Source organism: Gracilinanus agilis, chromosome 3 (assembly GCF_016433145.1).
Source record: "Gracilinanus agilis isolate LMUSP501 chromosome 3, AgileGrace, whole genome shotgun sequence".
NCBI classification, from domain to species: domain Eukaryota; kingdom Metazoa; phylum Chordata; class Mammalia; order Didelphimorphia; family Didelphidae; genus Gracilinanus; species Gracilinanus agilis.
Window position 1 is genome coordinate 406,455,636 of NC_058132.1, and position 24,058 is coordinate 406,479,693.

A 24,058-nucleotide genomic window follows, 5' to 3' on the forward strand; every position below is an offset into this window, starting at 1 on the left:
CATCTCCCAGAATACTTTTCCCTTTGTCCACGTAGTGTTTGTATTTAGTTGTGAGTCGGCCTTGCTCTCTCTTTTTTCCCGTGTGCATGGCTGAGTTGGCTCCCTCTTTGTTCTAGATTTTTACTTTCCTTTTTTGCTTCAAGTTATTATTAATAAATTTATTAAATATAATACTTGGAGTATTTGGATATTAATTTTTAATCTCACAATTCCTACTCAAATAGTTCTTTCTCTGGAGGTGGGTAGCATTCTTTTTCATAAGTCATGAGGGATAATTTGTACAAAATCATAGGGCAAAATATTGTATAAAGGAACCACCAAGAGCCAAATCTTGTTGGGCCTATGCTATCTGCATGGCAATCCTTTTATTCATCTTTTTATTGATTCTCCACAAAAGCTCACCTTTTTAGCCTTATCTTACATTATTTTCCTTCATAATCTAGATAGTGGAGAAATGGTCCTTCTCTTTTCTAATCTTTATGCCGTTGTTCATGCTCTCCTCCATGTTTTGCTTGGACATTTCCTTCCTCTCCACTTATGCCTCTTTCCACTTCAATCTTTTTCTTCCTTTCATGACCAACCTCTGATAAGGTCATCTCTATAAAGCCTTTCCCTAATCCCTCCAACTATAAATCATCATTCTCTACTCAAATTCTTCCCAAAACTTTATATCAATCTCCCTTTTGTCCTTACCACATTGTGATGTTGTTGTTGTTGTTCAGTAGTATCTGACTCTTCATGACCCCTTGTAGAGTTTTCTTGGCAAAGACACTGTAGTGGTTTGCCATTTTCTTTTCCAGTTTATTTTATAGATGAGGAAACTGAGGCAAACAGGGTTAAGTGATTTGCCCAGGGTCACAGAGTAAGTCTCTAAGGCCATATTTGAACTCAGAAGGAGGAGTCTTCCTGAGCCCAGGCCCAGTGGTCATCCCCTGCACTACCTAGCGCTCTTAACACATTCTACCTTGTGCCATATGTATTTGCATGTGTCCCCTCCTCTTAGTTGTAATGTCTTTGAAAGAACCTTTAGTGGTAGCTAGCTAATACAGTGGATAGAATGCCAGACCTGGAGATGGGAGGTCCTGGGTTCAAATATGGCCACACTTCCTTGGAACCAATATAAAGTATTGATCCTAAGATGGAAGGTAAAGGATTAAAAACCATAAAATTTATTATTTCTTGGTTCTACTCTTTCCTTCTACCTTCTATCTGTGTGAGTTCCTAAATGAATCAGAAACTCTTAGCTCACCTGTAAAAACTGTTAGACTTTATTTAGTCTAGATCATATCTTAAAGGGTTCTGTGAGACATATAAAAACAGATTTTGTAAGAAATATTAATCTAAACTACATTCCAGTTTTAGGACACTATAAGATGACAACCTCATTTCCATTTATTCCAGCATCTACTCTAAGGAGGAAAGTAAAAATAAAAGGACGGATTTCTTGGAAGAATCAGAATGGAACCATTTTGAAAAGACTTATTTTTAGTCAGAAAAGTGTCATTAACTAAGTACAGTTAAAGCCTTGTCAATCAGTCCCTTTCCAAACATTTTCCTGCCTCATCGTTATTTTTCCTTCTTTCATTATTTTATATATTCTGAGTTATTTCCCCATCCTTTATTCTTCTCCATTATGCCATCATGTCCAACTCTTATAAAACAAAGAAGAGACCACACACTGCATAAATACTATTCACAAAATTACATTTAAACCTCTCTAGCTTTTGACAGAATTATTTATGTCCAACTTTCATCTGACAAATTAGATAATCATCTTCCCCAAGAGCTCTTGGATGTTAACAGAGACTCTACTTGGCAGTTTTCAATAGCATATCTCATTACACTTAAGAGAATATAAGCATCTTGAAAGGTTTTTGTGTTAGGTAATCCTCTATAGAAATTTTTTAGCCATCATTGGCAACTGGAGAATACAGATTGTTAGCATTTTTAGATGTGGGAGGTGTCTGGACCTGTGAATTCATTGTGATAGGGAATTCTTAATAAGGAAACCTCTAATTCTAAACGAATGCAAATTGGTAACTCTTCTGTAAATTATAGTCTTAGAGAGTTGCACTGGGGACACTCAAGGATTAAATGGCTTGCTCTGGATCACCTAGGCTTTATGTATGAGAGACTGGAATTGAACCTAAGTCTTTCTATTCAGAAGCCAGTTCCCTAGCTCTACATCAAGCTCTCTCTTATCAGGAGAATATTTTTTAAAACATGCCTTTGTTTCAGGGAGGTGTTTGGAGTCATGAAAAGAAATTTGCAGTTCCCCAAGACCACCTGGCCTACCCTCCTCCTACTGCTCAATTCCAAGTCCAATTCATTGTCCATTTGTGGCGGCTGTCCAGGACACATGCACCAATGGACAAGCTCTACAGATTGTCCATTCAATTGCATATCATATCACAATAGGCATTTTTCCTCTACTTGGTTTTTCCTGCCCAGATAATTAGTCCAAACTCTGTAGAGTGATTACAGATCTCATTTAGGAGGCTCTGCAGTGTTCCAGGGCTTGATGCAATCAGCACAATGTCATTTGCAAATGGAAGCATCTGGAGAATCTTGCCATCAAAACTGAGCATTGCTCAAAAGGCAATGGAAAGGCATATAGTGGATGTAAAAAGGCAACAGAATGTCATGACCCTCTCAGCTAACCCCACCTCAATCATATTCACATTTTGAGTACTCCTGTGGATGCCAAGCCCAAGGTACTTTATAGGTCCATACTGCTAAAACTATAGCTCATGAGGTGCCATTCCCATGTGGTGCCTTTGTCTTGACTTCAGAAAGCCAGAGAACAAAATTAGCTCAGAGCAAAGGCACTTACTAAAATGGCCTGGTAAGAATGCTAGCAACAAAATACTCCCACCTCAAACCTGGAATTCACCATCCCACAAATACAATATCAGTGGGTAGATTGGACACACAGAGAATTTAAAAGTAGTGAGGTGTGTGTGTGTGTGTGTATATGTATATATATATATATATATGTGTGTGTGTGTGTGTGTGTGTGTGTGTGTGTGTGTATGAAACACATGTGGCCAAGGCAGATTGCAGTGGCATGGGGGTAGGGGAATTCCAGTCACACCTCTAAGGCTGCAGAGTTTCTGGGACACTCATGTCCTCTCACTTTCCCCAACAATATTTATCTTATAGTTCCTGGCAGGTGCTACTTAATTTATTTTTACTACACCCCCACATCCAGATGTAGTGATTAGGGAATTGCTTAAGGCGGTGATGGGAAAACTACAGCCTGGATCTGGTCCGTGGGGAATAGTTTGCCCATCACTGGTCTAAAGACTGTCATCAATGTAAGAGAAAAAAACAAAATCAAGGGCAGCTATGTGGAGCAGTAAGATAGAGTACTATGCTTGAAGTCAGAAAGACCTGAGTTCAAATCCAGCCTCAGAGATACTTATTAGCTATGTGACCCTGGACAAGTCACTTAACCCTGTTTGCCTCAGTTTCTTCCTATGTAAAATTAGCTGGAGAAGAAAATGGTAAACCATTCAAGTATCTTTGCGAAGAAAATGCCATAATAAAATGCCACAAAGAGTTAGACAGGACTGAAATGACTGAACAACAATCAAAATGGGGTATGATGAGTGGGAGGAGGGATATTCCATATTGAATAGATTATATAATTAGCTGGCCTCAGGTACTTCCCTCACTCTATGACCCTAGGCATGTCATTTAACTCCCATTGCCTGTTACCCTTAGCACTCTTCTGCTTTGGAAAACCAATACAGGGTCTTGATTCTAAGATGGAAAATAAGATTTTTTTAATAGATTACCTAATTTTTCTACTGTTATAAGAGGTGATATTCCAAGAAATGAAGGAAAGCCCCCAGGACATTAAGTGGATCCTCTGGGGCAAATTCATGAAAGTACAGGAACAAGAATTACTTATGCTAGGGATGCATGGATGGGCTGTGATTTATATCTGTTGGAGGCAATATTCACGTCAAAGACAGCATAGATCCATTAGAGTCTTTGAGTATTTGAGATCCCTAAATTGCATTCCCATTTTAGACAAAGCTCCAACCTGATTAGGCAGTCTCTGCTCTCTAAGAAATCTCTGTAGAAATGCTCCTTTACAGTCCAATCGCTGGTATACTGTGTGCTTTACGTCCTTACCACTTAAAAAGCAAGTCACTATATTGTTCATAGCTTTCTCTTATTAACATTTCTCCATCACAGATATGGCTGATCAGCCACATAAGGTATACATTTGTGAAACTTTTATTATCTGCATGTTGACATATAGAAGCAGTACCTAACATGAACCATTTGTTCTCATTTAGCCTGGAACCACTTTGGGGGGTGGGGGTGGTCTTCTCTTTCTGTCTTGCCTCTTAGATCACTTTACAAAGAGTAGTTTTTTATTCCATACTTTAATCCTAGCCATTTGGATCTCCTTCATGTAGTTCTTCTTGTATTCATCTGGCGTCTCCCATAAAGATCCATTACAAGCAATGTATGGTCTTTTAGAACATTTTAAATTGAAATATCATAACAAGTAACTACTTCAAAGCCAAATGTTTGTTGTCTGTTTCTTAGCTCCACTTGTGCTACAGTTCTGTCACCATATGAAGCACAATAGACCTATTAAAACCCATACACATATTCTGGAGTTTTCTGGATGGCAAAGTCAGTGGCAAAATGGCTTCTAAGTCAATACATCCTACTTTGAGTGAGTTTTGAAAACTAAGATTCTATGATTCTGTAATGAAGGATATCACCAGTTTTCAGTTCTCCACCAAGATTTTATGTGAAACCAATGGAAAGTATTCTTAATTCTATAAATGAGTCTGTCATCTCATTTTAATCTTCTTTTATTCCTATGATCATAGCTACATTCATCAAAATATGAGAATTTTTTCATCTTCTCATACTAAGTATTAGAAAGACTTCTAGTTTAAAATGAAAGAAACTGATTTTTAGTTTTTTAAAAATAAAACAGTAGAAAAATTAAGTGATCTATTAAAATTTTTTATTTCTTTGGAGTAGTCAAGGCTCTTAGTAAGATTCATGTTAGAGTACATGTAGGATCAGGTGGTCTTTGACTTAGCATAGTGTCTGGTACATAGTAGGCCCTTCATAAATTTTTAATGACTTTTCCATAACACTGAATAAATTTCTGAAGTCTTTGGTTTTTCTTCTCTGGGGCAAAACAGTTGTTGATCTCCCTCCTTTCCTCTCTGAATTCTTTCTTCTTTCCCCTCCATGATATTAAAAAGAAGGGCAAATATTAAGCATTTTGTGCCTCAATTTAGTCACTCTGTAGGTGACTATGAATTTGAAAATGAATTTGAGTATCAAACTGGGTCCAAATTTCACTTCTGATATTTGCTAGCTATGTGACCCTAGACAGGTCATTTAAGTGCCCAGTGCCTATGTCTATGAATTTGAAAAGATGAACAGAAATGTGTAAAGTGAAAATAATGCTAGACTTGGAATCAGGAAAGATTTTGGTTTGAATATTGAATTAGATGTTATTTTATATATGTATATATATATATTACATTATATATTATTTACTTATTTTACATAAATATATATGACATCTATATTTCTCTCTCACTCCTTTTATATATAGAAGCTGTGAGGACAGTGAGAACCATACTCAGAGTCAGGAAGACCTAGGTTCAAGTTTGGCCTCTGACACATACCAGTTGTGTGACTAGGGTAAGTCCCTTAATTTCTTGAGACCCTAGAAAACACTCTAAGATTAGCAGTAGTAGAGAAGATGCTGCCCTGCATTGGGAGAAGGAGTTTCTTTACCCAGAAGGTATGACTATCAACAGAATCACAGATCCAGTTCCTGGAGTTACCTGACATCCACTTCTATCTTCTCATAGATCCAATAAGAATTTAATTCTCTCAGGATGGTAATTAAAATCTCTTCTCAGCATGTCTTCTCAACAGAATGTGAGGACACTTGACTTTTTTAAAACATAGTTTCCTCATTTGAAAAATGGGGACAACTGTCTATTGATCTATCTAATTATACAGTCACACACATTTTCTTGTGTGTGTGTGTGTGTGTGTGTGTGTGTGTGTGTGTGTATGGACTAGTGGTTCCCAAACTTTTTTGGCCTACTGCCCCCTTTCTAAAAAAATATTACTTAGCCCCCTGGAAATTAATTTTTTTAAATTTTAATAGCAATTAATAGGAAAGATAAATGCACCTGTGGCCATCACCGCTTCCCTGGATCGCTGCAGCACCCACCAGGGGGTGGTGGCGCCCACTTTGGGAATCACTGGTATGGACAATATCTGTATCTATCTATATCTATCTAGCTATCTATAATATATGCTTGCATCTATGTCTTATAAATGTTACTTTAAGGACAATGATAATAACTGACATATTGATGCAGTACTGATAAGTTTGAAAAGCCCTTTATAGAGGTTATCTTATGTAAGCTTTGTAATAGTCTTTTGACATAAATACTAAAAGTCTCATTTTTCAAATGAGGAAACTGAGGCACTGGGAACTTAAATGACCTGTTTAGGGCCACATAGCTAGCAAATATCAGAAGCTAAATTTGGACCCAGTTTGATACCCAAAGTCTATGATGTTAAACTGTTTTATATACTTTAAATGTTAGTAAATGAATGTTAGGATAGCTAGATGGCATCATGGATAGAGTGCTGGGTCTGGAGCCAGGAAAACTTATTTATGTGAGTTCAAATCCAGCCTCAGACACTTGTGTGATCCTGGGCAAGTCACTTAACCATATTTGTCTCATCTGAAAAATGAGCTGGAGAAGGAAGTGGCAAACCACTCTAGTGTCTTTGCCAAGAAAATCCCATATGGGGTCATGAAGAGTATGAAACAATTGAACAAAAGCAAATAAATGTGAGCTACTATTCTAGTGAGTTTTGATTTCTTCAGGTGTTGAAAATAAGTCTTCTCTGGCATTCCACTGTTGGAGAAATAAAAGCCAGGTAGGCTAATTCTAACAGATAAGCCCAAGAGAGGGATTTTTAACTGAGGATAGAAATGTCCATCTGAAGAGAAATAATAGCATGTGGGTGGGCGGGTGGTGGGAAAACTCTTCCAGTCAAGAGTATGGCTAGTCTAAGGGAAAATCAGCCTGACTATAATCAGCTATAATATTGAGAGACTGTAAAAATCTCAGCTACTGGTGTAAGAATTTATTATTTGTCAAAAGTGCTGGGAAAGTCAGAAATCAATCATATAGAAATCAGGGTTACATCAACACCTCTCATCATCTATCAAGATGAGCATTAATTAGATACGTGATATAGCTATTAAAGGTCACATCATAAACCAATGAGAGGAACAAGGAAGAAATTACTTCTAAGACCTAGGGGTAGAGAAAGAATTCATGACCAAATCAGGGCCTAAGACAGAGAGATCTTGCAGTAGACTGAGATCCAGGAATATCTGAGTTCAAATCCGGCTTCAGACACTAACTAGCTATATGATTCAATGTAAATCATTTAACCTTTAATAACCTCAGTTTCCTCATCTATAAAATAGAGATGATAATAACATCTATGTCTCAAAGTTGTTGTCAGAACAAAATGAGATAACTGAAAAATGAAATATTGAAATATTTGGAAACTTTAAAGCACTATTACACTAGCTATTGTCACAGAAGATAAAATGGACAATTTTGATCATATAAAATTAAAAAGCATAGGAACCAAATCAATAGAACTATGATTAAAAGGAAAACAATTAACTGGAATAACATTTTGTAACAAGTTTCTTTGATAAAGGTCACATTTCCAATATACATACAGAACTGACTTAAACTTGTAAGACCCATTCCCCAATTCATGAATGGTCAAATAATATGAATAGGTAATTTCTTATTAGCAAGAAAATGAAGCTATTAATAGCTATATGAAGAAAAAATCCTCCACTTACTAATAATTAGTGAAATAAAAATTAAATCAATCAATTAATAGACATTTATTAAGTAACTTTAATATGACAGGCATTGTGCAAAGCACTTTACAATTACTATCTCATTTGATCCTCAAAACCATCTTGGGAGGTAGGTACTATTATTATCCTCATTTTACATATGAGGAAACTGAGGCAACCAGGGATTAAATAACTTGCCCAGGGTGACACAGGAAGTATTTGGGATTGCATTTGAATTCAGGTCTTTCTGACTCCAGGTCTGGCATTTTATCCACTGTGTTACATAACTGCAGTAATTTTATGATTCCATATTAGATCTATGAGATTGGCAAGTTGACCAAAAAATGAAAAATGAAAAATATTGGGGACACTGAAAAAAGACAACCAGGTGCATTTAGTGCACTATTGGTGGAATTATGGATTTGTTCAGTCATTCTGAAAAGCACTTTGGAATTATGACTAATAGGCTACTAAATTGTGACTCAATGATACCACAACTAGACCTAAACATAAAAGGATCAAAGAAAACAAAAGGAAACATATGTGCCCAAATATTTTTAGTAACTCTTTTTTTGTAGCAAAGAAACATCTGTTTAAAATATTAATGACTTTTATCTCAGATTTTATTTTTTTAAGTTTATTGCATTTCTTATATGAATTTTTCTCTACCATAATATGTATCTTCTTTCACAACATGATGAACATGGAAATATGTATTATATAGTAACACATATACAACCTATGTCATATTATCTGACATCTTGGGGAAAGGGTAAAGATGAGAGGGAGAAACAGAACATGGATTGCAAGATGTCAGAAAATGATTATTAAAAATTATATTGACACGTAAAATGAAAAAAAAAACTTTTAAAAAGCTTTATTGCTACTTGTCATATTCCTGAGCCTACATGATCTGATACTAAAAAGATTTGTGTAGAATTGAAATCAGACAACTCTTGGAATCATCAAATATTAGACTTCTAAGGATCCTTGAGATTATTTCAACCAAAGTCCTTAATTTAAAAAAAATTTTTTCCCGATGAACTAGCATTTATTTTCTTTCCCTCCCACTTCACTCAGTTATAAAAAAAGAAGAAAATAGAAAACTCTTATAGTACATATCCACAGTAAAGTAAGACAATTAACTGCATTAATTTCCAAAAATGTCCCATTCTGCATCTTGAGTCCATCCCGTCTGTGAGAAGGTAGATAGCTTGCTTCTTCTTTAGTCCTCTGGAGATATGGTTAGTCATTGCAGTGATTAAAATTCTTAAGTCTTTCAAAAGCATTCATCTTCACAATATTATTATTGTTGCCTAAATTGAAATGCTGTTAACACTTCCTTGTCATTAAATAAGTATTTTCAGAGCACATGAAAAATTAAGAACTTATAGAAATACTTATGAAACAAATGAACATCATTTCCCAAAACATGAGTAAAGACTGGCAATACATACACTCTACTGGATTTATAAAATATAGTTGAAAGTGGTATATATATGGACATGACCCATAAAACTGATAGAAAGCAAAGAGAAAGAAAAGAAACAAACATTTATTTTATTCAACACCTACTGTGTGCCAAGTTCTTTACAAATACAATCTGATGTGATCCTCACAACAAATCTGGGTTTAAGTCCTATAATTATTCTCATTTTTATGGATGAGTAAACAGATCAAGTGTCTTTCCCAGCATCACAGAGCTAATAAGTCTTTGAGGCTGGATTTAAACTCAGATGTTCTAGACCGCAGGCTCAGAGCCCTATTCACTGTACCACTTAGCTGTCCTAAAGTTAAGAGTGGAGTTAAAAGCCCCTCTGTTAGTAACATCTACCTGAAGTTAACCACGTTGTCATCAGAATAAATGACTGAGTGATATAGATTTGTTTATAGAAATGCTGGAATTTCGTATTGTAGTCTAGGACTAGATCTTTATAGATGGGTTTTCCTTAAGACTTATTGAGCTTATTGATGGAGATTTTGTAAGGAATGAGTAGATATTGTTGAGTATATCTTTGTTGGTTGCAAAGACTTGCCTTGCCTAATATTTTGCAAGACATGTAGGTCTGATGGCTAGAATTTTATATCAGGAATTTCTTATCTTTCATAAACTGATGACATACTTCCATATTACAAATGCTAACTTTACAATATTCTTGAGAATTTAACCAATACACTATACTGAGATCAGGCCATTTTCACAAGTAGAACTCTTGCTCATAGTTGCCAAACCTTAATAATTTTGAATCATAAAAATTTAAGAACAATGTTTACAATTAGTGTTGTTATATCAAAAGCTCACAATCTCTGACCTATGTGGAATAAACATTTTTAAAATCTTGAGACTTAAGAGAGGGAAAAAATCACGTGGGAAGAGGATGAAGTTCATATCATTTCTATCATCTTGTCAGAAGCAGTTTGGTGATATAGAGGATTGAGCACTGGGCTTTGAGTTCAAATTCGACCTCAGATATTTAGTAGCTATGTTACTATGAGTAAATCCTTTAATTGCTGTTACTTGTCTTAGTTTCATTAACTGTAAAATGGTATAATTATACCACATATCCTCCATGGTTGTTGTGAAAATCAAATGAAATAATATTTGTAAAGAGCTTAGTAGAGTACCTGGCACATAGTAGGTGTTTAAAAATGCTAATTCCCTCCCTCCCTGGCTGCTACAAGAGATGCTTTCAGTGAACCTAAGGAACATGAGCACAAATCCTTCATTTCGAGGAGGATATTCAGATCAGCCATGTCTTTATTCCTCCCTAGATTGCATACCTGACTCTCTATATCCTTTGTTAATAAAGATATTACTATGATCAAATATTCTAATGTGAACTTTAATGTTAAGTTCAAAATGTGCTATAAAAATACTGCTTACATAACAAATCTAAATTTTTAATGGGAAAACGTATATTTTCAGGCTCCAAATGTGTCCACAAAGATTTAGTTCCATTTTCCAAAACAAGTTGACTGATCATTAACATAAGGACAATGAGCTTTAAGAAAAGATTTAGTAGACTTAAGGAAATAGTTCAAAAGATGGTATAGGAAAGCAATGCTTAAGAGAAGAATTTTGACAATCCAAGGAGAAACCATCTCTTTAAGACTAAAAAGAACAGAAAAAGAAGATAAACATTATGGCTAAAAAGATCTTCCTAATGAACTGAAAGATAAAAGGAAATGCCGCAAAATGTGGAGAGGCAAGATCACCAAAAAAAAGAGCACTGAGAAATAATAAAGGCTTATAGGAACAGGACCTAGAAAGCCAAAGACAGTAAAAAGGAAATCCACATTTTAAATCAATCAAATATAAGTGAAAGATCAAGAAGAGTATTTATTAGACAGGAAGGAAAGCCAATATATTTGATGCCAAAAAAAAAAAAAGAAGGAACTTGCCTTTACACGAAAAGAGAACTGAAAACAGAAGCCAATAATGTACAGATTAAAATGGCAGGAATCCAATCTTTAGTAGAAGATGTGATGAAGCTGATAAATGTTCAGCAACAAACCAAATTAAATTTTTAAGGAAAAATGCAGTACATAATAGTTCCTCAAATATTTGTTGAATGACTGAATAGGGAGGTTAAACTGGAAAAAAAATGACATAGGAATGGATTTATAAGGTGCAAATGTAGCCAAGCTAATGAGAATGTAATTAAAAAAATAAATCACAATTCTAAGATTCATTCATTTAATGTTTATTAGGCACCAAAAATAAGCATAGAATAATGCTAAGCCCTGAGGAGAACAGAAACATGAAAAAGATCAAATCCTCCTTTTCATAGAGTTTGAATTCTAGTTGGGAAATAAGATACATGCAAATGACCATGAGTAAAATAAAATGTAGTTCATAAGGAAAACATAACTGATTTTAAGAGTTCAATGACTGGAGATAACTCTTCTGGGTTGTCAGAGCTCCCCTTCCTCTTAGCTCTGGGTATTCTACAATTTCAAACATTGGCATAGAATAGATATTGCTTCTAAAGAATACAGTCGCTTTTCTTGTGACAAGGAACTGGCAACAAAAGGATGTCTATCATTTGAGGAATGGCCGAACAAACTTTTTTGTGTTAATCCAATGGAAATTCTTTGCATCATTAGAAAAACTGAAAGTGACAGTTTGAAGAAAACTTAGAAGACTCATAATATTTTTAAACCCTTACCTTCCAACCTAGAATCAATGCCATATATTGGTTCCAATATAGAAGAGTGGTAGAGGTTAGGCAATGGAGATAAAATAATTTGCCCAGGTTCACACAGCTAGGAAGTGTTTGAGGTCATATTTGAACCCAGGACCTCATATCTCTGGGCTTGGCTCTCTATCCATGGAGCCACCTAGCTGCCCACAAGATTCGTAGGAATTAGTGCAGAATAGAGTGAGAAGAGCCAGAATAATAATTTGTACAGTAACAATGACATTGTAAAGAAAAACAATTTTGAGTGACTTAAGAATTCAGACCAATGCAATGAAAAATAACTATTCCAGAAGACCCATGATGAAATATACTTCTTGACCAACGAATAAAAGACACAAGGTACAGAATGAAGCATAAGTTTTTGTAAATGACAAATGTTTATATGGATTTGATCTTGCTTGACTATGTTTATATATTTCAAGAATTATATTTTTCTCTTTTTATTTGTTAAAGGGATTTGGAAAGGAAAGGGGAGTTAGTAATGATGTGCCAAAAGAAAATAAAGAAAATAAAAAGAGAATCATTGAATTTTTTTAATGCACATAAGAGTACAGAAGGAAGCTCAGAGGGAAACACAATCAGGACAGCTTTAAAAGTAACATATTTAATTCATTATATTCTTTTTTTAAAAGCAAGCTGTATGTAATGGAAGTTTACAGTATCAGAAGAAATATTCTTTTTCTGTTCTATTTTGCATACGGAAATGTGCTTTTTTGAAGTATTTTTTTAAAAAACAAAACAAAAACAAAAACCTGTACTATGTATTGGTCCCAAGGCAGAAGATCAGTAGAGGTTAGGCAGTGGGGGTTAAGTGACTTGCCCAGGGTCACACAGCCAGGAAGTTTCCAAGGTCAGATTTGAACCCAAGATCTCCTGTCTCCAGGCCTGGCTTATTCACTGAGTCACCTAGTTTCCCCCTCTTCATTAAATTCTGATCTCTGGCTTTTAACTTGAAGAAAATACTTTCGAGTCTTTTTTCTGGAAAAACGTGTATCCAGTTCTTCCATTTTCTTTTACACAGATATTTTTGTATGAGTAACTATTTTCTTTTTCGAAGTCAGAAATTTTGGCATTTGGCTGATGATGCAGTCAATAGACTTGATATTGACTTTTGTGAACCAGTTACAATTCAATTGTTTGTGGATTAAGAGGTGCTTGATTAAAGAGTAGTTATATTCATAATCTAGTCCATGAATCATAATAATTACCTCAAGTTAATGCAAAGCATATTAGTATGACTCTGAGTGTCACTTGTGTGCAAAGCTGGAAAACTGCCAGTTTATCCAGGAAGAAATGGAATTCTTTGGTCGATATAATAAAATTCCTGGAAATGAGAATGGAACCCAAGCTTGAAGGTCATTCTCACTCACGCATCCTCTAAAACTCTATAGAAACTGCAAGACTTCCTATAATCAATAGGCAACCTTGCATAGTCATTACTAAACATTCCTCTTACAGACATCTTGAAAAACCCTCAAAAGTTTCTAGTGTCTGGAAATAGCTAAAAGCACATTGCATGGACTCAAGAGGTACTTCAACATCATTTCCTTTCTGACTTAACCTGATTCTTGGCATCACTTCATAGAAGAAGAGATGGTAGGAGCTATTGGGGCCATATGACCACTCCGGAGTATGCTCCAGATAGACTAGCCTGCCCACTGGTTGTTCCTAGAAATTAAAATTCTAACTTCTGTTTTCATACACCTGTCTTTAGAATGTACACTGCCTCATATCCACTTCTTTGAATCCTCAGCTTCCTCAAAGGCTCAACTCCAGGGCTACCCCCTGCACAAAAAAAAAAAAAAAACAACTTTCTTCAGTCTCCTACTTTTTAGCACTCTCTCTCTCTCCCTAAAGTATATTGTATTTACTCATTTATTTTCATTGTTGCATCCCTCAGTAGAATGCAAGCTATTTGAGCAAAAAACAAAAACTATTTGTTCTTGTTCCTGTATTTTCAGTGCATAGGTCCCTGAAAATAGCAAATACTAAATAAATATTGTTTTGTTGAAGCAAATTTTACATAGCAAATACCTTATTCTTTTTATTTAAAAAAAGGCAAATTCTATTTGGATTTGTCAATGATAAATATCTTTCTATAGAGTAGAAAAAGATTGGTTTAAAGTTTGTAGACCAGAGGGTCATAGATTTATAGCTGGAGGGAAAATTTGAGGTCATTTATTCCAAACCCTTCATTTTGTAGATAATATTCCTAGATATACCTCCAGTATAAGCAGGTTAGACAGTAATAACAGAAAGGAATAAAGCCTCCAGATAATGTAAATGAATACATATCTTTGAATAAGTACTAGAAAACAAAGGAAAATGAAGTGCCACCTGATGGGGTACGTATTTGTGAATTCCCAAGAGAGCAGGGAACCACTTTAGAATCTTCCAAAATGATTCAAAAAAGAAAGAATAGTGAAAGAATTTATGCACAGTATATATAAATAGCACAATAAAACCTTGAATTTATAGTAGTAAATCTCATCTCCCAAAACAGAGAGAAAATGACTGACTGGAAATGCAAAAAACAGAAGTAGACAATTTAGAAGAAGAGAAACAAAAAGCAACAATGATAAAAGAAAATATTGCCTCTATACAAGTAAAACATATTGATCTCAAAGAAAGAATATATAAAGACAATTTAAGGATCATGGGTCTCCCAATTACAAGTCCAAAAATGTAAACACTATAATGCAATTCATGAAATATTGCTCCCAAAATGTCTGAACTAGAAAATAAAGAGCTAATTGAAAGAATCCAGTTTATCTCCGAAAATTCCACAATCTTATACTTGAAATAGACATATAATAGTTAATTTTATCATTCCAACACACACACAAAACCCTGTAAGCAACCAGGAGAAAGAACTTCAAATATAAGGGAAAGAAATTTAAATAAAACAAGATACTTTGCACCTATCAGAAACTGCAGAAAGGAAGACAATATTATGTTCTAAAAATACAAGGTCAAGATGCAAACTAAATGATATATTCTGCAATCCTAAACCTAATCAACACTGATAAAAGATGGATGTTTGATATCACATGAGCAAAAAGATGGAGGAATAGATTTTCTCTAATGTTTATGGTTTCTCAAACCTCTCTAAAACAGAAATTATCCTCCAAAGATAAAGCAAATCTAGCTGTCTCCATGGTCCAAGACACCCAGAATAATAAAAAAGATTTAATCACCCATTCCATAAATTGATGCTGACCAACTCTGAATTCAGCACCCCTCCAACTCCAATAGCAAGATTGCACTAACAGGTGGAATGATCTGATTACATGGACTTGTAATAAAATCTGCTCCTATACCCTATTTCCCCTCCTTTTTTCCAGTGCCCTGGACAAGGCCAGCTCCAGGATATGAACATTTATTCTGATCATGACAGGTAGCCAGAGTGGTTGTAGTCTTTCAGGTGAAAAAGTATGCTGGAGATCACAACCTTATAGTTGGTAATAGAGTAAACCATCCTATGGAACAGGTATGATAGCAATCTGAGCTGCTAGTGCCTTAATACAGAACTAAAGAACAGAAGGATTAGGGCATCAGGATAGGGTTTAAGCCTTAGTGAAAGAGAACATCTTCCAGCTGGGGGTGAGTTTTGATCACCCAAAAGTCACTTGGTGCAGATACCTAGACTGGTGTACCATGAATTGCCCAAAGTGGAAGAAGACTGAGATGCCTTGAGATCCAGCACCCAAGGAAATCATTATCACAGGGGTCAGAATTAAAAAAAAAATTTGAATATAAGCAGAAATGAACAGGGGAAGCATTAACATCACAACAAAAGAAATAATAGAAGAGAACTTCTTATAATTTTGAAGATAGAAAATGAAATACTAATTGAAAGAATTCACCGATCGCCCCAGAAAAAACCCCAATGTGCAAACTCCAAGACACATCATAATTAAATTTAAGAAATTGCATGAGAAAAAAGTTATTTAAATCATCAGAAGAAAAGTTCAAATAAATATTCAAATAAAAGAAGGGAATTTCAAATAATGCTAGACTATTCTGTGCCTGCCCAAAACTTAGGAGGGAATGGGATAAAGTGTTCCAAAGAGCAATGGAGCTTAGGCTACAGTCCAGAGAATTTACCCTGTAAATCTGAACTTAGTCATAAATGAAAAAAAATATGAACATTTAATAATAAAGAAGTATTTGAAACATTTTTAGAAAGAAAACAAGAACTGAAAAGTTCATTTCCTTCTCAACCATCTTAATCAAAATAAATTCAGAAGGAGTGAATAAATTCAACAGTAAAGGAGAGCAAAAGCAAAGCAGAAGAATGTTAGCAGAGATGTCAGTAAAAGACCTTTATAAATGTACACCAAAAAGACAAGACTGAAGTCCAATAGAGAAAATAATGAATAAGATAGCATGGGGCACTATGGATAGAACAAGCTGACACCCTGATATCCTTTGAGAGGATGTCAAGCCCATGAAGTTGGGTTGTTTTTGTTTTTAACAGGAGTACATTAAAACCTTGGACAATTCCTAAAAGTGTGGCAAGAACTAGGGAGATAGAAAAGAATGTGGTTGTACTAAGGGAAAATCAAGAATTAGCATTATAAGGAGAAGATGCCCCCTGTGGTAGGACAGTTATGTGGCTGGAGTCAGGATGACGAGTACAAATTGTCCTTAGACATTTACTAGCTACGTGACCCTGAGCAAATCACCTAACCCTATTTGTCTCAGTTTCCTCATCTATAAAAAGAGCTGAAGAAGGAAATGTAAAACCACTCCAATATCTTTGCCAAGAAAACTCTGAATGAGGACATGAAGAGTTAGACACAACTAAAATGACTCAACAACAATAACAACAACAATCCTTGTGGTTTCAAAAAGATGAGTCTACATGGCGATGAGTGAGGAGGAAGTGGAAAAATTTGAAAAAATTGAGAAAGAAAGGAAGACTTGTTTTGGTAGTGAGAAGTGATGAATGCTTTAAATGGTCTATGAAGGGAGATGGGGTCTTTGCACTATGTATGGACTGGGTGTTTTGGTATTTTGAAAAGTCTACTTGCCCTATTTCAGAAGGTGGGAATTGGAACTCCTGGAGGTCACTAGTACTTAGAGGAGGGGAAAACATAGACCTAGGGTTGTTGTGAGGATAAAAATAAGATATTTGTAAAGTACTTTGCAAACCTTAGAAGCATGATATAAATGTTAATACAAATTGTTATTATTTTAGACCTAGCAAGGTCTTAACCTCCTCATTTTATAGATGAGGAATTTGAAGCCCAGAGTGAGGAACTGTATTGTACCAGACCATAATCTAGTCAGTGGCAAGTTAAAATCAGAATCTAGACTTTCTGACTCAGGCATATCTGTCTGTCTTATCAACATACTCTCCTATCTCTCACAACAAGCTACCAAGCATTTTCTAAAGAGTAGAAAATTGCTGCTTCCTTCTCTTTCCCATCTACTGACCTGTACCACCTCCTGAAAAAAAAAGTGCAAATAGAACAAGTTATTCAGGGGCAGCTAGGTGGTGGAGTAGATATAATACCAGTTCTGGAATAAGGAAGACTCATCTTCTAGAGTTCAAATCTGGCCTCAGACACTTACTAGCTGTGTGAATCTGGGTAAAACACTTAATACTGTTTGTCTCAGCTCCTCATCTGTAAAATGAGCTGGAAAAGGAAATGGCAAACCATTCCAGTATCTTTGCCAACAAAGCTCCAAATAGGATCATGAAGAGTCAGATATGACAGAAACAACTGAACAGCAACAAAAAGGCATTCTATAGGCCACCAAGCAAATCTCACTTACCCTCAATGTCTGTCCAACCCTCAGCACAAGTTAAATACAATGAACAAGAATCCTGGTATTTTGTTGAGTTGCAAGAGGTAAAGGCTGCCAAAAATCCCCAACATCCTCTCTGCCATTTATTTCTTTTGAGCTCAGTGTCTAAAACATACAACTAGTTAAATAGGTTCTGTGTTCCTTATTCTTTCTAAGAGTCCAGAGCAAACCCTGTGAAACTTATTATATCACTGTGCTTGACAGAGAAATAAAGCAGTGCAATTTTAATCCATAATCCACAACTAAGTACCTTTAAGATGCTTAGCATTATAGCAATTATTACTTACTCAAGGTAATGAAATCTTTCTCTATCTCATCCTTCCTTCCTTCCTTCCTTCTGTGAATGAAGCTGTCATGGGAATAGATATGATAATCATACTTTTTTCAGCATGATCTAATGGGGGAAGGAGGTTTAGATGAAGGAGGAGGACAGGAAACCAGAATGTAGCAGCAGAATCTAGCTTTGTTTCATGAAGGCTGTTTTATATTTTCTTTTTATTCTTTACTCCCTCTCATGTTTTATTATTTTCTCAGTCTTTTCAAATTGTTTGTTGTCAGAAAATGTTTAAATACTGACAAAATGCCATAGAAAGAAAGGATCCCCTTTAAGTCATAGCTGATGAATGACAGAATCCTGAATTTAATAGTAGATTTCAGGTTCCTTTGTCTTAATAGCTATTCTCATGAGAGTAATGGACAGCGAGATGGCATGGTGGGTAGAGCACTGGGCCTAGTCAGAAAAACCTGAGTTCAAATCCAGCTTTAGGCACTTACTAGCTGTGTGACTCCAAACAAGTCATTTTACCCTGTTTGCCTCAGATTCCTCATCTGTAAAATAACCTGAGGAAGGAAATAGCAAACCATTAGGGTACCTTTGCCAAGAAAACTCCAAATGGAGTCACAAAGAGTTAAACATGACTGAAAAAAAGAACACGAAAGTAATTGGTCCAGGAAAAATCTCAAGTTCATTTTTTCCTTATCAGTTTCTTTTTTACATTTTATCTTGAGCAAAGTCATGACTAGAAATGGTTGAATCTGAGGTAATTAATGAGAAAGTGTTTGGCTTTGGAATTCCCTATGGCCATATTGGTGAACCTATGGCATGTGTACCGGAGGGGGATGCTCTGTTCCCACTCACAACATGCACCTGAGGACATGTGTCACATGACCCGCCCCTCTGCCCAGCAGCCCAATGGGAGTGCATCCTCCCTCCCCTGTTTGGGATAAGGGATAGGGCTCACATGTGGTATGAGGGTTGCAGTTCACCATCACTGAGTCCTAGGGCATAGATCAGGAGTAATTTGATAAATGTTTTAACTGGCTCCCAGAAAACACATGGCTTTAAAAGTTTGATCTACATTATTAACAATTTTTTTCCACTGCTTTCTTCACTCTAGACCAGTGATTCCCAAAGTGGGCGCTACCGCCCCCTGGTGGGTGCTGCAGCGATCCAGGGAAGCAGTGATGGCCACAGGTCCATTTATCTTTCCTATTAATTGATATTAAAATTTAAAAAATATTAATTTCCAGGGGGCTAAGTAATATTTTTTCTGGAAAGGGGGCAGTAGGCCAAAAAAGTTTGGGAACCACTGCTCTAGACCATCAAAAAAACCCAATAAATCATGTCCTAATTTTTAGCTTTTAAAGATTACTGAAGTTTTTATACTAAAAATTGAAAACTGGCTGTGAGCTGACTTGAGAAGATTCTAGCACATCCATGGTGCAGACTCTTGGGGGAGGCGGGGGAAGAAATTTCTAATTTGCTGAAGAGAGAAAGTCTGATAAGATGAAGCTCTTGCTGCCTTTGGAGCAAGTAGGGCAGAAGGAACCTGCCTTATCAGGGCAGTGAGGTGGTTCAGTGGACTGAGAGCCAGGTCTGAAGATGGGAAGTTCTGGGTTCAAATCTGATCTCAGTCACTTCCCTGCTGTGTGACTCTAGGTAAATCTCTTAACCACCATTACCTAGCCCTTATCTATTGCTTTTCTGTCTTGGACCAATCTTTAGCATTGATTCTAAGGCAGAATGTAAGGGTTAAATAAAAAAGGAACAAATCTTGAAGAGTGTGCTGGGAACCAACTTCTATTGGGTCATGAAAGCCTATTGTTAAGTTTTCAGTCTAAGCACCTATACCTTGGAAATCAGCAAACATTATCATTCAGGTCTTAATTCATTTTGTTTTGTTCATTATCTTGACTCAAGAAAGTAATAGACAATATATGAATAATACAGATTAAATTCAAAGGTGTGTCATGTGTACATTTTTTTTGAAACTCCATTATTAAACATTTACCAGCATAGCACTGAAACCTTAGCATAGTGCTATTGATGCCTTCTCCTTTTCCCATCCTGGGACAAATCTCTGGTCATTCCATGCTGTTATAGCTCTAATTATGAAAATCAATATGTCTATCTTTACAGCCCTTTAAAAAAAGAGTGTGAGGATTTTGCAGGTTAAAGGTAACAGATGACTAGAGACCCTCAAAAACAAATTTCATTTAGGCAATATTTTTCCTGACTTAATTTTTAAGTTACTGCTTTCTAAGTTTATGGAAAAAGCTATTCATGAACACAAACAGGTGTGTTTACAAGTGGAAACCAAGTAGTTGGTTACAGGGGTCCTCATTTAGCATATGATTAAGTGTTGATTATGTATGCAGATTTGAACATTAAAATTTGTCTGCAGACACAGGCAATTCTGAAATTGTGCTTCTAAATGTTGCTGTTTATGCACACTTGTGGTATATTTACATTACTCCATCAGGAGTTGGATTTTCCCACACATGGGAATGTCTTTAGAAATCTAGAGGGGAAAAAAAAAAGAAAAAGTTCTTCTTTATGATGTAAATCCTATGCCTCCATTTGCCAAGAATAAAAGGGTGGTTAGATAAAAGGAAAATGTTCCTTAATTATCAATTATCTTTTAAATTGTCTTGCCCATACTAGAATGGTGTGGTAGAGCTTTTCATGTAGCATTCTATATGCTGGAGGTACTGGCATAGTGTTTTCAGAATCAGCTTTATAGTTCAGAGGCATCTGGTGAAGTGGGATTGGTTATTGTTGTTTCTAAATCAACTAAATGCTTGGCTGTGCTGAGATCCAAGAATAATTGTAAGAGAAATGAATGAAGGTTTTCTTCTTTAAGGAATGTGAGTGTCCTGAACCAGGCTTTTGATGTTCGGGGTCTTTTTACCCTCTCATAGAACATGCCAATATGGTGTACAGACACTTTGGGAGACCCAGCCAATGAGAGAAAAAGTGGGGGGGTATGGTTTGGGCAGAAAGGAAATATCAATGTTTCCTCTCCCTCTACCACTATGGAAAATGAAGTGCTTTTTCCCCCCTATGTGGACTTCATCAATGTGTAGCCCTTCCCTCCAGAGACATTGCCATGGAGACTTGGGAGGCTTCTGGGAAGGGAATGACACTCCCTCATTTACTAAGAGATCCCCAAGGTTCCGGGGGGGGGCATTTGACCTTGAGGGAAAAAAATGTCTACTGAGGATCAAATGATAAATATTCTTTAAGTGTAATCCCATTCCCTAAGCCCTTTGATATGGAATTCTGTTCTCATTAGTGGAGATCACTGCCTTTGCCTGTGTGAGTGGAGGAGTATAAGTAGCTCCTATTGCCAGGTACTGCCACAGGTGCTATGAAAATAATTGCGAAGAATGAAACACTTGCTGGAAAGGATCTTACCATTTAATTTAGAGAATTTGAAGGAGGGGGAAGAGGAGGAGAGGAGAGTGGGCACAGCTCCTGAGATAGAAAGTTAGGAAAGCATGTAGAAATAAAACCCATATGGTGACTAAGCATGGAAATGGAAAGAAATAAAAGTAGATTCCAAAAGACTGGAGTGGAAAATAGATGGGGTCAAACAGGGTAATTATAGTTGATGAGATGGTTGAACTTTTCCTCCTCTATTTCCCTAGAAGTCACTTTAGATAAACTCTTTACTTGCCCAACCACTTTTATCTTCTGTTCTCACTTCTACTGATGAGGAGTAGGGTGGTCAGGATGGGAGGAGAAGCTTCCACCCTTCCACTGCTATTCTGTAGTCTACTATTGTTATTTTACTGTTTCCTCCTGTGCTATTTGAAGTTGCTGTTAAAGTGTATGGCCATTCCAAGACAATAAGTCTATGGTTTAAGACTGAGAGAAGGGAGACTAATCCCAAAATGAGAAATTTTCCTCAGCTCAGGCAGGATAGTGGCAAATTTTATAACCTTTAAGTTTATTCTTACCTGTACTGTTTTTGAACCTGGAGTGAGACTTGCCAAAGAAATGAGTCAGTAGCAGTAAGTTAGTCTGGTCCCCTAAGCATATGGCATCAACCACAACCAACACCTCACTTGACTATATAAATAGGGGTTCATCTGGGTTTTGAAACTGTGATCTCTAAATATATGTATTAAAAAATCAATTAATTTATTTGTTATATTAAATTTCCAGGTAACTCCTTCTCTCCTTCCCCTCCTTGCACTAAATAAGGCATTATTTGATAAAAAAAACAATACAAAATAAAACGTACATATAAAACTATGTCTTGCTTATTTCTATTTCTCTGATCTTACTTTAGAAGATACACATAAATCATTCTTTAAGCAATATTTCTATTGCTGTGTATATAATGTCCTCTTGGTTCTGCCCATTTTACTTTTCATAATTTCATGTAGGTTCTTCCATGTGTTTTAAAAATGAATCTGCTTGTCATTTCTGATATCAAAGTAGTATTCCATCACAATTCCCCAATTGGGGACATTCCTTTAATTTCTAGTACTTTGTTACCACAAAGAATGCTTATATAAATATTTTGGAACATATAGGTTCTTTTCCCTTTTCCTTGATCACCATAGGAAACAAGCCTAATAGTGATGTTGCTAGGTCAAAAGATATACATAGTTGTTTTTTTTTTAACTTTTAGGGTATAATTTCATATTGCTCTCCAAAATGGTTGGATCAGTTCACAGTTCTACTAACTGTGTAGTAGTGTCCCCATTTTTCCACCTCTCCTCCAACACTGATCATTTTACCCTTTTATTATTTTAACTAATCTGATTATTTGATAATATCAAATGTCAAATATCAAAGATGATATCTCTGAGTTTAAAAAAAAAACCCTTACCTTTCATCTTAGCATCAATACAGTATATTGGTTCCAAGGCAGTAAAGTAGTAAGGGCTAGGCAATGGGAGTTAAGTGACTTTGCCCAGGGGTCACAAAGCTAGCAATTGTCTGAAGTCACATTTGAACCCAAGACCTCACATCTCTAGGCCTAGCTTTAGAATTGTTTTGATATCCATTTCTCTAATCAATAATGATTTGGAACATTTTAGCATATAGTTATGTATAGTTTTGATTTCTTTGTTCAAAAACTGTTTGCATCTTCAAACTGGGGAATGACACATATTCTTATAAATGTGACTAAACTCTCTATATATTTTAGATATGAGACCTCTATCTGAGAACCTGTCCCACCCAATTTACTTCTTTCCTTCTAATTTTGGAAACATTAATTTTATTTGCACAAAACCTTCTTAATTAATACATTAAAAATTACCTATTTTATATACCACAATGCTTTCTATCTCTTATTTTTTCATAAATTTTTCTCCTATACATAAAACTGATAGGTGATATGTTTCCTGTTCTTAAAAACTTGCTTATTATATCTCCCTTTATGCCTATGTCTTGTATTTATTTTTATCTTTTTCTTGGTAAATGGTTTAAGATATTGGCCTATATTTAGTTTTTGCCATACTGCTTTCTAATTTTCTTAACAATTTTCACCAAACAGTAAATTCTTATCCCCAAAACTTGAATCTTTACTTTTATCAAACACAAGGTTATTATAATCTTTTATAAGTGTTTGTTCTATTTCTGTTCCATTTCTTTGTTCTACTTTTCTATTTCTAACCAGTACCAGATAGTTTGATCATTACTGCTTTATAATACAGTTTAAATTCTGGTACTTCTAGAGTTATTTTCTTTACATTTTTCATTAATTCTCTTGATACTCTTGACTTTTTGTTCTTCCAAATGCATTTTATTATTATTGTTTAAAGTCCAATAAAATAATTTTTGGTAATTTAATTGCAATGGCATTGAATAAGTAGATTAATTTAAGCA